Source organism: Sorex araneus, chromosome X, assembly GCF_027595985.1.
Source record: "Sorex araneus isolate mSorAra2 chromosome X, mSorAra2.pri, whole genome shotgun sequence".
NCBI classification, from domain to species: domain Eukaryota; kingdom Metazoa; phylum Chordata; class Mammalia; order Eulipotyphla; family Soricidae; genus Sorex; species Sorex araneus.
This window is the reverse complement of record NC_073313.1, coordinates 140468041-140484305: the sequence shown is the minus strand read 5'-3', so window position 1 is coordinate 140484305 and position 16265 is coordinate 140468041.

The following is a 16265-nucleotide window of genomic DNA, read 5'->3' as shown; positions in this document are numbered from 1 at the left end:
ACATAGAAGACAGCAAAAGAACATTGGCAGTTCAAATGTTTTCTTATGCTTATATCAAAGTTTGGTTAAAAACTAAGGGCCTCTTTCTGTGTCTGAAAGCATGGTTGTATCTGGTGTAGAAAGCTCAGGATTTGAAATAACTAAGGTACAAGAACTATAGAAATTAAGTAAAACAAAAGGTTTCTCAGGTTTCATAAAAATGGATAGTTCAGCTATGAGGCAATACTCCTGGCCCTTGTATCTACTGAAGCCTGCTTCGTGAGTGTAGGGGAGAAGGCAGATGGAAAAGAGAAGGGATCACTCAGAAAATCATGGCTGGAGGAATCGGTCGTGATGGGAGGTATGTGCCGAAAGTAGATATAACTAAGAAATAACTAAGGTTCAAGAACTATTGAAATAAAGTTAAAAAAAAAGGTTTCTTGGGCTTCATAAAAATTGATGGTTCAAAGGTCTTATGCTGTTATGGCAATGTACATATTTGTATCTGTAATGGATTAGAATATTTGACCCAGAAAATCTTGTGAGTTGAAATAATTATGACACTGGTTCAAAGAGTAATGGTTTAGTTTAGAACATGAGTTTCTAAAGTTGTAAAATTGGTTGCAAAACTTATCCTACCAGTGCTCTATTTAATCGCCGAGAATTTTGGTACCTAACATTTCTCGAACTACTAAGTAAAGAGTTATAAAATGGGTTAATCTCAGATGTCAGCCTGCTGTAACAGTTTTTGAGAAGGGAGAATTTCATGGGAAACCTGGGAAAATAACTAGACAAATATTTCTGACTGTATTGTTAGTCCATTCAGTATGTGAAAAATGCATGCATTTATGATAACTTTTATGATAACTTTATTTCATGCAAAGCTTTGACACCAGGTATCAACCTATTCCCCACCTTCAGACAAGTGTGAAATCCTGATTGTTTCATGGTAATCTATGAGTGTTTAATACTTTTATGTCTGTTTACCTAGGCATCAGAATTCTAAAGAGGTCTCCTAGTTAATTTCTAATGTGAAGTGATCTTTTGCCCAGTGAATATACATTGTAAGAACTTTAATTGTGAGCATTTTAAGGTCTTTTGAATATCTACAGAACTGATCTAATGCTTTTGAAAAAGCACTAGAGTACAGGTTTCTCGTGTTAAATGAGATGATTGATAGCTTGTGTCTAATTGGGAGATCATGTTGTACTAATAGATGTATGTCGTAAGTCAGAAAGTTATTGCATGGAGATATCACCAGTGGGAAAAAGGAAAGGAATCCTGTTAAACTGAAGTTGGTTTTGAAATAGGATGAAGGAAAGTTACAGGACAGAATGAATGTTAAGGAATACGCAGAAGGTTTGAGGTTGTGTTTTAAGGAAAGGAACTGATTAAACTGTATTGTTATAAGAAACTCTCTACATTACATATGCAGATTGTTCTAGTAATATTTTGGTAAGCTCTACAGAAAAAAATATTGAACAGTGTCTGGACTCCTGTTACAGTGCTCTTAGAGAATTGAATTCTTCAAAAGGCTGCAGGAAATCAAGATTTTTCTTTTTTAAATAGTCAAGTATCTTTAATTTAAAATCACGGATCTATCAAAAGGTGGGACCAGAATTCAGTCTTAAGTATTTTCATTACATTTGTCTAAGTGCTGTTTTTTTTTTAATTCTTAAAATTTTATTGAATCACCGTGAGATAGTTACAAGCTTTCATGTTTGGTTTACAATCTCACAATGATCAAACACCCATCCCTCCACCAGTGCACATTCCCCACCACCAATATCCCGAGTATAACCCCCCTTTCCCACCCTCCCCCTGCCTCTATGGCAGACAGTATTCCTCATACTCTCTCTCTATATACTTTTGTGCATCATGGCTTATAACAGACACTGAGAGGTCATCATGTTTGGCCCATTATCTACTTTCAGCACGCATCTCCCATCCCAACTGGTTCCTCCAGCCATCATTTTCTTAGTGATCCCTTCTCTATTCCATCTGCCTTCTCCCCTCATGAAGCTCATGAAGCAGTCTTCCAGCTATGGGGCAATCCCCCTGGCCCTAGCATCTACTGTCCTTGAGTGTCAGCCTCATGTGATGCTACCCTACACTCCACAAATGAGTGCAGTCCCTCTATGTCTGTCCCTCTCTTTCTGACTCATTTCAGTTAGCATGATACTCTCCATGTTTATCCATTTATAAGCAAAGGAAATCAAAGTTTTTCAACATGGGATTAAGTGAATCAGAGAAGTTAAACTGTATACTGGACTCCTAGTACAGTGCTCTCAGATAATGGGAAGGCAAGGTTTAAACATGATGCTAAATTGTATCCGTTATCGGTACAGATTTAGCTTCTTTTGACTAGGAACCACAGCAAATGGGTATATTACATCTCACTGTGAGTAAAGTGAGAGGCTTGCTTTTGTCTTCTTTGTACCTTCAGTATGTGTTTAATGCTTCATGGTACTATGTTGGTTTGCATAAATCCAGATAAAAGTCTTTTCTCTCTGAAATAGGGTCTACCCTTCACACAGACAGGAAAAACCAGTTATGGGACCCCAAAGCCCTCTTCGAGGGAAACAGTCAAGGGATTGGTCTAAATGACAGGAGCAGGTATTAAACAGGTATGGTACTGTTTGAAGAACCTACACAGCTCAGAGGGACCCTAGAGGCAGGGCAGATCAAGGAAAGCCTGGAAATTATCTCTGCTATGAAGAACCAGGAATCTGGGAATCTGCAATGACTAAGAGAGCCTGGGCCTACTGTCAGCATCAAAAAAACAAACAACCAAAAAAAAAAAAAAACACGTAAACCAGGACCTCTCCCAGCCGTGAAATGGGATGGGATGGTTTCCTCTGTTCCAGGACACTCCTAAGGTAGGTGAGAGGCCTGAGGCCACATCTAATTCAAACTAAAGGGTCGAGGCCACGAGGCCTTGTCCAGATCATTGTGGGACATCTTATGGCCAGGCCCGGGTAACTCTGAGGTGCCAGATAAGATCAATGCTGTTATTGGTGTGTGCCCCCTGTCTTTAGCCAACACCAGGACTTTTCAGTTAATAATGGGTACCACAAATGGAGAGTTCTCTAATCTTGCTGTGTTTATGCAAAAGAACAAGCCAGGTTTCTTAAGTCATCTGGCAAATTTCTAATGAAGGTAGAGAGAAATCCTTGTTTCTGTAGCTTGCTTTTTGTTAAGAACCTGATTCTAATTCTACAGAGGTGATTGAAGAAGTGCATTCTAATCTTGGTTTAAGAGATACCCCCTTTAGGAAATTTAGATAAAACTTGCTTTACTGATTGTAGAAAAGCAGCCTAGCATACATAGGAATTCAATGTTGTACATGCTGTCACTAGCCTGCCCAGGGTATCGGAAGCCAGAGCTTTCCCAGGATAACCTCAGCTTAAAGATCAGGATCAGTTGCTTCCCCCAGACAGACAATTGGCTAATGTGCTGAGAGTAGACACCTAAAATGGTTCTAAGTATTCTTTCTTAGTTAATGTTTATAGTCATTTGGAAAGAAGAGAGATTTTTTTAACAGTTCTCAATTCTTGTTCCATCATGGGATTAACTCCTCATTTAGAGAGCACATCCTCTAAACCAGAGCAATCTGCAGAAGTAATAGATAGGCATTGGAATGAGGTTTCCAGAGAGAAGTTGAAAATTACGGACCCCTAGACTAAAATGGTAAACTATTGAACGGATTGAAATGAAACAGTAAGGGAAGTAAGTCAGAACTGTGCTTTCTGTGCCATTAATGAACCTAGTGAAAAATGTGGGCCTTCTTTCTTAGCACCTGTTCAGCATCGAGGAACTTATGCAGAGGTGGATTGGCAGCTTGATGTCATGCAAATGATCAAATGCTCAAATGTTCAAGGTATAAATATCTATTAGTTTTTAGTGATAGCTTCAGTGGGTGGGCAGAATCTTTTTCCATCTGTACTGAGAAAACCAGAGAGGTTCTTCGGTGTTTCTATGTCCACGAGAAAATCTGGACACAGGAGGTCCTTTTCTATCAACCATGGATGAAACAGTTATTCCTTTCCATTTTTATACTAGGAATGGTATGCTGTTGCTTTAACTCCCATGTTTTCTAAGACAGCAAACAACTCTGTCCTTACTGGATCAGAAAAGACCTTTTCCTCCAGAGTCTAATCATTATCAAAGTGATGTTCTCTTTCAGATATCTTCAGGAGCCCCACCAATTCATTGCCTGGGGCCCATGAAAATGAAGGTATCTTGAGATTTCACCCCTTGTGCAGGCAGGGTCAGAGTCCCTGTGTCAGCAGGAAGCAACTCCAGAAGACAGAACTTCAACCGTTCTCCCTTGAAGATTCAAGGTGGTGAAATCTCTAGGGGGTTGTAGGCATGTAGACAGGGAAATGGCCTCGGCACTGGAACCTAGGTCAACTAGATTCCTGGGAAGGAAAGCTCTAAGATTGATCCATCCTGTGGATACTCATAAGACCTTGACCCTGTGGAGATTGGAAGCCCCCCATAGAGGAAATTCCTTGAATACCCTAGCATTTGGGAAATGTAGGTAGGTAGATCAGGGAAGCCGCCGCCCCCCTAAAATTCCAATTGCCTTTTGTGAGTGCGAACCCCATTGGCGGAGGAACTCTGCTCACTTTTTAGTTCTTTTGGGGTCGACTGCCTCTACTCCAACTCAGCCTTGAAAAAGGAAGTGTAGGCTAGAGTGTATGATCTCTCTCTTCTCCACTCATTACTGGCTCACAGGTATCAAGGCCCAGCTCCATGCGGGGAGCATTGGCAGCAGGATTGGCAACTCTCCATGCAGGGCTAGGAGCACACCACCAGAGTGAACTCCACATCCATGCATATTGGGAGATCTGGACTGAATTAGCCGACATGAGCCACCCGTGAGGTCCTTACGCCATGAGCCTGATCAGACCAAGTGCTCTGAAGGTGGGTAGAATCAAGACCTTGGTCCATGCTTCACACGTAAAAGCTGCTCCCCCTTTGGAGACAAAATGACACCGGCCCGTGGCATAACCTGACGACAGGAGATGACCTCACTCCAGAAAAGACTGGAGAAAGTGGCTCAAAGGGACTATGGGAAGAAGGGCACCGGTTATTCTCTGTTTCTGCATGCTCATAATGACAGCCGCAGAGCGAGCTCCTTACATGCCCCAGTTTTGGCACTGGATACTCTCTGATCCTGAGACAAGTAGAATTAACCTTGATCTGTGCCAGTTCTGACACAAGCTGGGATGTGTGTTTGTTCAGGGTCCGACTGAGCCTATTGTCTTACCTGTAACCCCTTGCTTTTCCCCTTCTTACTTTGCCAACTCCAGTCCCCCTGAATTGTGTTTGAAGGTAAAGATTGTGCTTCATGAATATTGTTATAGGAAGAGAGCTGGGAAAGTCAACTTGTCACCCTGGTCCCATGTCTTCCCCCTTGAGACTCCTAGAATTTCTGGTTTTGCTCCTGACCGTGGGCTTCTGCATCCAGAAAAAGTTGGTGTCTTTTGTTAAAGATAGGATGAATGCGGCACAGTTGATGGTTCTCAGGCAGGAGTACGAGAAGCTCCCAAACCTGATGAGCCTACACTTGAGTGGCCAGAATGAGGAGGATTCCTCATCAGAAATAACTAAAGGGGGGGATGTGAGGAAAGGACCCACTTCGCCGGGGATCTGCCATGACAGGCTTTGTGGCCTTCTGGGTAACTTAGGCCTCGTCCAGGAGCAAGGAAAGCAGAGAAGCCAGATGCTTTTGTCAAAGATTACATCTCTAGAAAAAGATTAGATCTGCGGAATGTAACTGTTAGGGAGGGGGCTGGATGTCTCGGGCCAAGAAAAGGTATAAGAACTCGCTGAATTTAGTGCTCTGTGTCCTTGTTGAAGCCTGCTGAGTAGGGCGAATACTTGGACCCCAGCTGGCTGGAACAATAAACCTCGCTATGTGATTTGCTTTATCGGCTCTGTTCTCTGTCCTTGAGGGGGGGTTGACTCCACATTCTAACATTGACAGATGAGTGGCTAAAGAAGTGGTCAGAGGTGCCCCTTCCTCCAGCATGTGGGGCTAGCCTCCAAGCCTTGGAACCAACCTCCTGGTACTGATCTCTACTATTTTTGGCTGTTAGTCTCCTATTCTGTTATTTTATTTTATATTCCACAGATGAGTGCAATCTTTCTATGTCTGCCTCTCACTTTCTGACTCATTTCACTTAGCATGATACTTTCCATGTTGATCCACTTATATGCAAACTTCATGACTTCATCTTTTATAACAGCAGCATACTATTTCATTGTGTAGATATACCAAAGTTTCTTTAACCAGTCATCCGTTCTCGGGCACTCAGCTTTTTTCCAGATTCTGGCTACTGTAAACAGTGCTGCAATGAACATTCAAGTGCAGATGTCATTTCAACTGTACTTTTTTGCCTCTCCGGGATATATTCCCAGAAGTGGTATTGCTGGGTCAAATGGGAACTCAATCTCTTATTTTTTGAGAAGCGACCACACTGTTTTCCAAAAGGGCTGAACCAGTCGGCATTCCCACCAGCAGTGTAGGAGGGTCCCTTTTTCCCCACATCCATGCCAGCAGCTGTTGCTTTTGTTCTTTTGGATGTGTGCCATTCTCTGTGTTGTGAGGTTGTATCTCATAGTTGCTTTGATCTGCATCTCTCTGATGATTAGTGATGTAGAGCAGTTTTTCATGTGCCTTTTTGCCATTCGTATTTCTTCCTTGAGAAAGGGAATACCAGGTAAAGTGTGGTCTGAGGACTCGCACGGGGTGGGAGATGCACTCTGAAAATAGAATATAGACCAAACACGATGGCCACGTAGTGCTTCTGTTAACAACCACAACACCCAAAAGGAGAGAGAGAGAACACGGGGGAATGCCCTGCCACAGAGGTGGTGTGGGGTGGGGGGGATGGGGTGGGAGTGTGGGAGGGATACTGGGAACATTGGTGGAGGGGACTGGGCACTGGTGGAGGGATATAAACAAAATGCAAACATGAAAGTTCACAAGTTTGTAATTGTAACTCATGGTGATTCACTCATAAAAAAATCTGAAATTAGTAGTAAAAATAGTACATCTAAATTAACTCAGAAATCGCTGCTAGAGAAATTGTGTGATGCAGCTGACATTTATGCCAGCTTAACGCAAATTTATTTTTTTAATTTTTATTTATTTATTTTTTAACGCAAATTTAAATGCTCAAATTGATATAAAATGAGAGAAGATCATTGCATAAGCCAATGGAAATGTTTTCATGAAAAACTACAGTAACATCTTATAGACATGTATGCATTTTTGTTTTCCTTTTAAGGATAAATTATGTAAGCTACTAAGCCTGTCATCAAATCAGAAAACTCTTCTTCTTATTACCAAAGCCACAAACTTATAGCACATCAAGTCCCCATATATATTTTTTCTTTTGTCACTCTTTTTCTATAAAACACAAGTAAATTTTTCATACTAAAGGAAAAAAATAGAAGTGGTCAGAGGAATAGATAAACATGGAAATATGCATCCCATGGAATATACGTGCCTATCTATTTGTTGGATAACTTTTCTGCCATTAAAATGATGAAATCATCCCTTTGGTGACAATAAAAGGTGGAACTGGAGGTGATTATTCTATGTGAAATATGTAAGGGAGTGAAAGACGATTTATTACCAGTGTTTGATTCCTATGTGGAATACTAATAGCCAAAGTAAACTGGGAAAATAACAAAACTGGCCCCTAGACTCGGTGAAAAGTGTGTTATTATTGGAGGGAAGATGGAAGAGGCCTGAAAGGAATGCATAGAGGAGTATTTCTGGTGTCGAGGTCGTTCTGGAACCTTATTGCTAGGTATGGCATTACAGCGTTACAGGAGTAAGAAGCCCAACCCCTGAAATTCCATGACGTGATACATCAACAATAATAACAACCATAATAATAAGCACCCTGATGAGCTATAGACCATAGGGGAACGGAAAGGAAATAGAAATTCACTTATGAAACATACTATACTTACATATAATTGGAGAACCCACAGGCCTACTATTCAACAAGTAATTTTGAAGTGATCAAGCCTCATAAAGATCACCCAAGTGGGAGAAAAAGGCGTGCACAGCACCCCAAATTCCCTTTAATAGATGAAAGCCTCATTAACCTCTGACAGCTGCTGTGAGCAGTCCCTTTTTTAATTGCCATCCCCCACCCCCCGATTTCTGACTGCCTGTGAATTCTGCGTGGCTCTTTTTGATAAACTAGGAGTTAACAATTGTCCACCATAAAATTCTGCCCCAGAGCTTAGGCTCACCTGCAGGCTAAGATGATGGGCAATACCTAAGACAAAAGGCCAGACAAGGGTCTTTTAATACCCTTGCATCCTCTGTAACACTTGTCAGTTGATAAGAAATGCAAAGAGCCCAATTTTCCTTTAAAAGGGTCTACAAGGAAACCTTTCTCTTTAACCTCCCTGCATTCTCTGTAACACAGACTCAGTTTTCTTACAAAACCCCCACAGAAAGAGCCACTTAGTCCCACCTGGGGAATTCATTTTCCTTTCTCTTAGGCTTTCCCATAAAGTTTTCTGCTTCCCAACACTGAGTCTGGGCATCTTCATCAGACAATATTTTCATTCTTGAATATATCGAAGAACCTGCGTCTCACGGACAAACAAAGTGACCCTCTGTCAGTGTTCCTGCATCTCCTTTCTGGGAAGGATGTCAAGCTCAAGTTTCCATGCTATATTGTTCCTTTTTTTGGGGTGTGGGGGAATTTAGGCAACACAGGCAATGCTCAGGACACTTAGCAAGACACTCGCAGCCGAAGAACGGTAAGTGCGCCAGACCTGGGGTCCCTGTTACCCGTTTCTTTGTTTTTGGACTCCTTTGTTTATTGCCCTGTCAGAAAAATTGGGCACCCACCATCCAGCCTGAAGGAGACTAGCACTGTGTGGCCATGCTTACGGTGGGTAAAATGTCTGTCCAGCTGCCCTTCTCTGTGATCCCCACTTTCCCACGGAGAGTGGAATGTCACAGTTTAGGAAGTTGGGTTTTTTTCTGGCAACCCAAAAATGCTGCCTCTGCTCTTGCTTCTGTCCCAGCGGCCCGACAGCAGCTCGAGTCCTTAACACAGCATAATTGGCTCACACATGGTCTCCCCTTGGCTTAGAGGCTCGCACCCGGCCCTCCAGCGTGTGCCCTGACACATCTTTAAATTGGTCTCCACCTTCCAGTCACCCGTCAGTCCTCTGCCCCTAGACTCGGTCCTCCTCTCTGCAGGACCCTATGGCATTTTCCCGAAGACTGACCGTGAACAAGCTTGTTTCCCTGGGAGATGGTCCAAAGGCCCGTGCTCCTGAGCCCTGTGGCAGCGCAGCCTGCCCTTGCTCTGGTGGCCTTTTGTGCCATGGGCAGTGGGGTGTTTCGTGTGAAGGCAGCAGAGGCCACAAGGCCAGCCAGGCAGCAGATGATGCGAAGCTACTACTCTAGGGGTCAGTAAGGCAGGAGTCCAAAGTCCCTCTCACTCCCAGTTCCAGGTCATTCTTACTCAGTCACCTTCCTCCTTTCTCCAGGGGGCAGTTCACGGATGTTTATTTCAGATCTCTAGGCATGGTGTCCGACTGAAACTGTGAGAAGCAGAAGATTCCTCAAGATGATCATAGAAAAGGGGGGAATGTGAGAAGATTCCTCAGTGAGATGCTAGCAAAAGGGGAATATGAGAAGGAGCTAGCTTGCCACTTCTCACCCTGGTTGAAAAAGTTGTAGGGGGCAGCTCTGGCCAAGAGGGATGTATGATTTAACTGAGTTAACTAGTTTACAGTAAGAGATCCAGAGAAGTTCCTGCAGGAACCTAAGGGCAGAAAAGGAAATTCAAAGAAGACATCACCATTTCCCAACCCCACTGGTAACCGCCTTCGCAACGGACTGTTATCTAGGTAGAAACCCACGTGAGGGTAGGCTGGAGAAGCCCTAGAAAGGCCACTTTGAACAAAGGAAGGGTGCGCATATGCTGCCCGAGCCCATGTGCTGCTTGTGCCCACGTGGCCGAGCACATGTGCCTGAGCACATGTTGCCCGCATCTCCCCTCTTGAAATGTATACTTTCATGCTTTTGTGTCTAGCTTATAAGATGCTTTCTTGATATATGGGGACTTTCTTGATATGTTGGGAATGTCTTCTTCATTGGGAAGGTTTGTTTTCTTGATAATTTGCTTCTGCATGCCTTCGTTGACTTTGGAACGTTTGAAGTTACTTTTGCCTTTGGAATTGTTTTCCTTTGAGCTTGCTCCTGAGGCCTCAGTGCCCAGGATGGCTATATACACCCTTGGCTGTAAACCCCCAGGGTCGAACTCCGACCTGACTGCAAAATCAGGACACCTCGGTCCCAGCTAGCTGGATTAATAAAGTCTCGGTGTGTGGTTTGCAATCCCGCTAGACTCTTTGTCCCCCTGAATACTGAGGGCTGGTCTCGGTCCTAAGAAAATTTGCCGGCATCTCCCTACCTACCAACCCCTTTGTTTGGGGGCTAGAGCCTGTTTATATTAGCACAGAGTCCAGAACTGATAGTTTTGGCATTCAAAACTATTTTGCTCATGTCAGGCCCCCCGGCAAGGTCTGACACCTATGGCTAAGTGAAGTGCTCCTTCTGTCCTGGCTAGGACCTCTGTGAGCGGGAAGCTCAATGATTGCTGGCTTTTCTGGTGCCGCTTTTACCTTGTGATGACACACCACACTTAAGGATGGGGTAGGCTTCACCGGTAAGGGGCAGTTAAGTCTGACAGGGCCGTTCAAACATGTGCTGCAAGGTTTGAACTCGCGTGTGGAAGAGAGGACGCTCTCTTCCCCTCATTGGGTAGGTAGCAAATAGGGACCACGGGGGCACTCAGGAATCTCCCTATTTCTACAGACGGCGACCACCACCTCCGGATTTACTCCTTAAGAGAGCATTCGTAGAAACTGGCAATCATCTGATCCAGAGACTCTCAAGGACAGACAGGTTCTACCCCGCCCCCCTCCACACACACACACACCTCAGGCCTTAGTACCCTCTGGATGGTGATAGGAACTGCAAAATGTTGATTTTGCTACCTGTTTTACCAATCAATGAGAAAATGGTGAGAATTCCACCCCTCCACCCGATAGTTACTCTGGGAACTGTGCCTGGCAGTCCCAACCTTACACAGGCACTGGTGCTGCTTCCCTCTGAGGTGACCCAGTGGCCTGCCTTGCCTCTGCCTAGAAGCTGCCAGTTGCTTGCCCCTCCCCGCTCTGAGGCCACTCAAGGGACTAGGTCCTGTGGCACTCACTGACTCCCCTCCTGCTGGGCTAGGCAGATAGCTCTAGAGGCATCCTGCAGGGCCTCACTCACTCACAGTCCTTGGAAGCCCTATGCATTTGTCTCACTGTATGTAGCACTGGGATGTTAGAGCCACGTTGAACTCAGAAGTAGAAATCCTGAGACTTCGACAAGCTGCTTCGTCACTAGAGGTCAGAGTGATATTCAATCCAATAATTTAAAAATGTGGGTGCTTTTGGACCATGTTAGAGCAGTATTAAACTAGAAAGTTTCTAAACAGAATGTTGAGCCTACAGAGAAGCCAAAGTTCTCAATAAGAAACCTAGTGGCTGGAGCGATAGCACAGCACGTAGGGCGTTTTCCTGGCATGTGGCCGACCCGGGTTCGATTCCAGCATCCCATATGGTACCTGGTGCACCGCCAGGAGTAATTCCTGAGTGTATGAGCCACGAGTAACCCCTGTGCATAGCCGGTTGTGACCTAATAAGCAAAAAAAAAAAAAGAAAAAAAAAAGAAACCTAAATTTCTTATTGGAGGATATTACATTGTTCCCAAACCTGAAATTCTTTTGAAATTTTGAAAATCTTTGAGAAAGGAGGATTGCCCCATAGCTGGAAGACTGTTTCATGAGCGGAGGATAGAAGGCAGATGAAATAGAGAAGGGATCACTAAGAAAATGATGGGTGGCGGAATCACTTGGGATGGCATCATAAGCCTTTAGGATATCTATAGAACTGATTTGATTTTTTTTTTTTGGTTTTTGGGTCACACCCGGCGATGCACAGGGATTACTCCTGGCTCTTCACTCAGGAATTACCCCTGGCGGTGCTCAGGGGACCATATGGGATGCTGGGCTTAGAACCCGGGTCGGCCGCGTGCAAGGCAAACGCCCTACCCGCTGTGCTATCACTCCAGCCCCTGATTTGATTTTTTTTGAAAGAGTATTGCAGAGTACAGTTTTCTTAGCTAAGGAGATAATGATTCGCAACTTGTGTCCAAACTTTTTGGCAAGCAAGGTGTACTAAGTTCAGTAAAATACGTAGGTTCGACCTATGGGATGTGACTATATGGAAGGAGTATAGAGGTATACTTTAAGTAAGAAAGATAATGGATGGAGATAGCATCAGTGGGAAAAGAAAGGCATCCTGTTAAAATGAAGGTGGTTTTGAAAAGGAATGAAGGAATGTTACAGGTTTGAGAATGTAAAGGAATGTAGGAGGTCTGAGGTTGTGTTTTAAGGACAGAAGCTATGATTATACTGGATTGTTATTTAAATTTCTCCTTATATCTTTGAATTATATCTGCAGAGTTGTCCTAGTTTCATTTTGGCAAGATCCACAAAAAAGATATTAGACAGATGATCTGGACTCCTGTTACAGTGCTCTTAGAGAATTGGGTGGAAAATCAAGATCTCAACATGGGACTAAATTAATTCAACATGACACTGTTTAGCTGTATATTCTATCTCTGCAGATCTTACTGCTTCTTTGGACTAGGGCCCATAGCCAACGGGTAAACCTCATCTATGTTAAGAGTGGACAGCTTGCTTTTTCTCTTCTCAACACCTTTAACGTAGTTAATCCTCGGTGGCAGTATTGTTTTGCGTAGGTCTAGGGAAATGGGATATCTTACTGAAAGATGGTAAAGGGCTTCCCTTTTTTACCCTATAGGCCGAATAACAAAATGTCTCACGTAGGCTTGGGAACCTCAAGGGAGAGCTATGAACCTCAACACTCAAAGTCTCAGGTGGGTCTTACAGAACCCTGAACGTTTGTCATATTGGCTTGACTTAAGCTTCAGTTGCCCCAAGATTGGCTTCAGATCCTAACACCCCAAAATGTGGGTTCCACTGAGGGCCTCAGTTGGACCCCGGGTAGTGTTTGTGCCCCCCTGGCTATGACATGGGAAAGCCCAAGAGCTAGAAAAGCACATTGGTAGGAGGGCAAGGTCTTAAAGAGACAGCCACGAATCAGAAGAGAATGGCGCAAGTGGAACCTCTGTCACCTTTAAGACCTGGAAGAAGGTCTTTGCCTTTGAGGTTAGGCAAACTGAAATTGACTCGCATGAGGCCTGCAGTTGGAAAATATGACCCGACGCTTCCTGGGAAAAGCCACTTGGCTCTGATTTAACTAAATTTAAGAGCTACTATCCCAGTCAGTCCTCACTGTGCCAATGCAAAATAACAGCCACGTTTACGAAAGACAAATGATGTGTGATGTTAATTGCAAAGGTGGAGAGAAAACCGTGCTTCATTTCAGCGACACGGTTTTGGTGTGAAAAGCATAATCTTGGTCCACGGAGGGATCATAAAACTCCAGTTAGAATCCAGGGTAAAATCGGCCACGCCCTCTAAGGCATGCAATGGGTTTGGCTCTAGGAACTTAGCCTCTGTTCAAAATGATTTTATTTGGGGTCTTGTTAGTTAATCTGTCATTGTGTTACCAGAAAAGAGCCCCTGAGAAGGACAAAAATAATTTCTAATAACCTTAAGTCTCTTGCCTGTGTCCTGTTATAGTTTTTCTAAAGAGATATCCACGTCCTTGGCCCACTCTCTATGCTACTTGACAAGAAAAACAGGCAGGGCAAGCTCAGGAAATGGCCCTTAAGGAAGGGAATCATCAGTATGAAACATCGCAAGGGTGGCCTAGCTGATGCTTGATAACCTGGGTGACCTAGTTTAGCCCGAAAAGCCATATAACTGGACACCAGAAGACAAGCATCTCGGCATCCTCTCTCCTACTTTAGCGGCTGTGTTTCCGCTCCAGCCCTGAAACATCCCCCTAGACTGAGGATACAGTTAGCAGTTAGCCTTTGACCTCCAAATATTACGCTCATCCCCTAGACACGAGGTCATTTCAGTCTATCCTGTGTGTACTATGCTTGGAAGGGAACATTGTGTCTTCGTGCATAAGTCTTGTTGGATACAGACCTTTTAAATATAATTTTTTATTAGTGAATCACTGTGACGTTCCATTACAAACTTATGAACTTCCGTGTTTGTATTTCAGTCATGCAGTGATCGATTACCCATCCCTCCACCAGTGCCCACTCTCTTCCACCAATGATCCCAGTATCCCTCTCACCACCCCCACCCCATCTCCCACCACCTCACCCTGTCTCTGCGGCAGGGCATTCCCTTTTGTTCTCTCTCCTTTTGGGTGTTGTAGTTTGCAATAGAGGTATTGAGTGGCCTTCATGTTTGGTCCTGATCTATTTTTAACCTACAATGAAAGCCTTCCAATTCCGGGAGCAGGCTTCTCAAAAGTTGTTTTCCTGGAAAGTACTTGGTCTGGGCCTGCTTGCGTTCTGCAATTCTCTGGCCCTTAGGGGACCTCTGCTTATCATAGCTGACGACAGCACCTGGTCTTATAACCTTCTTGTCAGGTTTATATCCTTTAGGCTTGAGTCCATCACTCTACAGATGGTGATTAATGAGGAACCACGGATGCAGGTAACTGAGGCATGGTATTGCAGACCTCCAGGCCTCCCTCTTCCTGAGACTCCCTGGCTGCACCAGAACCCCTATGTGAGCTACGTCAGCAGGGTTCCATTTCTCTCCATCGACCTGCCACATCCATCCCCAACACCCTCTCTTTAAAGTTCCTGGAGTTCCCAGGACCGTATCCTTCTGTCCCAGAACTAGGAGTCACAAGAATCAGATCATGAATGAACAATCCCCAAGGCAGGTGACCAGAGAGACAAACCATCCCGACAACCCTAGAGATGCTCTGCATCCTCTGTCACACAAAGACCTAGTTTTCGTAGAAAAAGTCTCACAAAAGAGCCACAGTTAGCTTAGTCTTATACTAAGTTCCTCCCCACTTGAGCAGCTCCTTTTCTGCTGCTCCTTTTCTTCTCCTTTCCAACAAACTTTTTTATTTTCCGGCTCTGAGTCTGAGCATCTTTATTAAATAATGAGATAACTCAATTGTAATTAAAAAAGGCAATCAGCAATCAAATATACCACTTCCTACCTATCAACAGTGGAATTACTTCATCCTGCGTGCACGCAACGTAGTTGAAGATAGGACAGCTAGGCCATAAAAGGCTCAACAAATTAAATCAGATTGACATCTGTTTTCTGACTGCAACATATTTATAAAATATAAATGCTTATATATTCATTTAATAAAATTAACTTCATAATTTCTATATAAAATATCAGTTATATTCAGAATTTTTTTCTAAATTCTCCCAGGAGATGAAACTCTTATACTACTACTATTTTTTGTGGGGGGCCACACTTGGTAGATACACACTAGGCTATTTTAAAAGATATACCATAAACCTATAGTTCTTATGAAACTTTATGATTAGCACACACACCACTAGGTGTGGCCCTGGTTGCCCCAGGACAGCTGGAAGACCTCACCAGAAAATAAATTGACCAAATATATCTCTGTGCAGGCAGACAAAGGAATTACTTTTGGATTCTGTTCTGTGTGCCAATACAATAAAATGGTAAATCATGCAAATCTAGAAAACAATAAAGTACTGGCAATTTTGGTAGTTAATTGCAAGGGTTGATTTTGCAGAGAAACTGGACATCCACTTTGTATGGAGGGAACGCAGAAGTTACATTCACTCCACAAAAGAGCTTATCAGAATTGCTTTAGCTATTTGTGGGGGCTTGCTGTTCCATATGAATTTCCGGAGTGTTTGATCAATTTCTCTCAAGAATATTATGGGTATCTCTATAGGGATTGCATTGAATCTGTATAATGCTTTGGAGAGTATTGCCATTTTCAAAATATTAATTCTTCCAACCCATGAGCAGGGGATATGTTTCCATTTCCTCCTGTCCTCTTTTATTTATTGAAGTAGTGTTTTGTGCTGTTCTTTGTACAGGTCCTTTACCTCCATAGTTAAGCTGGTTCTGAGGTACTTGATATTCTGAGGCATGACTGTGAATTGGATTGTTTTTTCTTTTCATATCACTTTCTTCTCTCTCATTATTTGTGTATAGGAAAAGGATGGACTTGGGGCATTGAATTTATAGCCTGTGACTCTACTATACAAT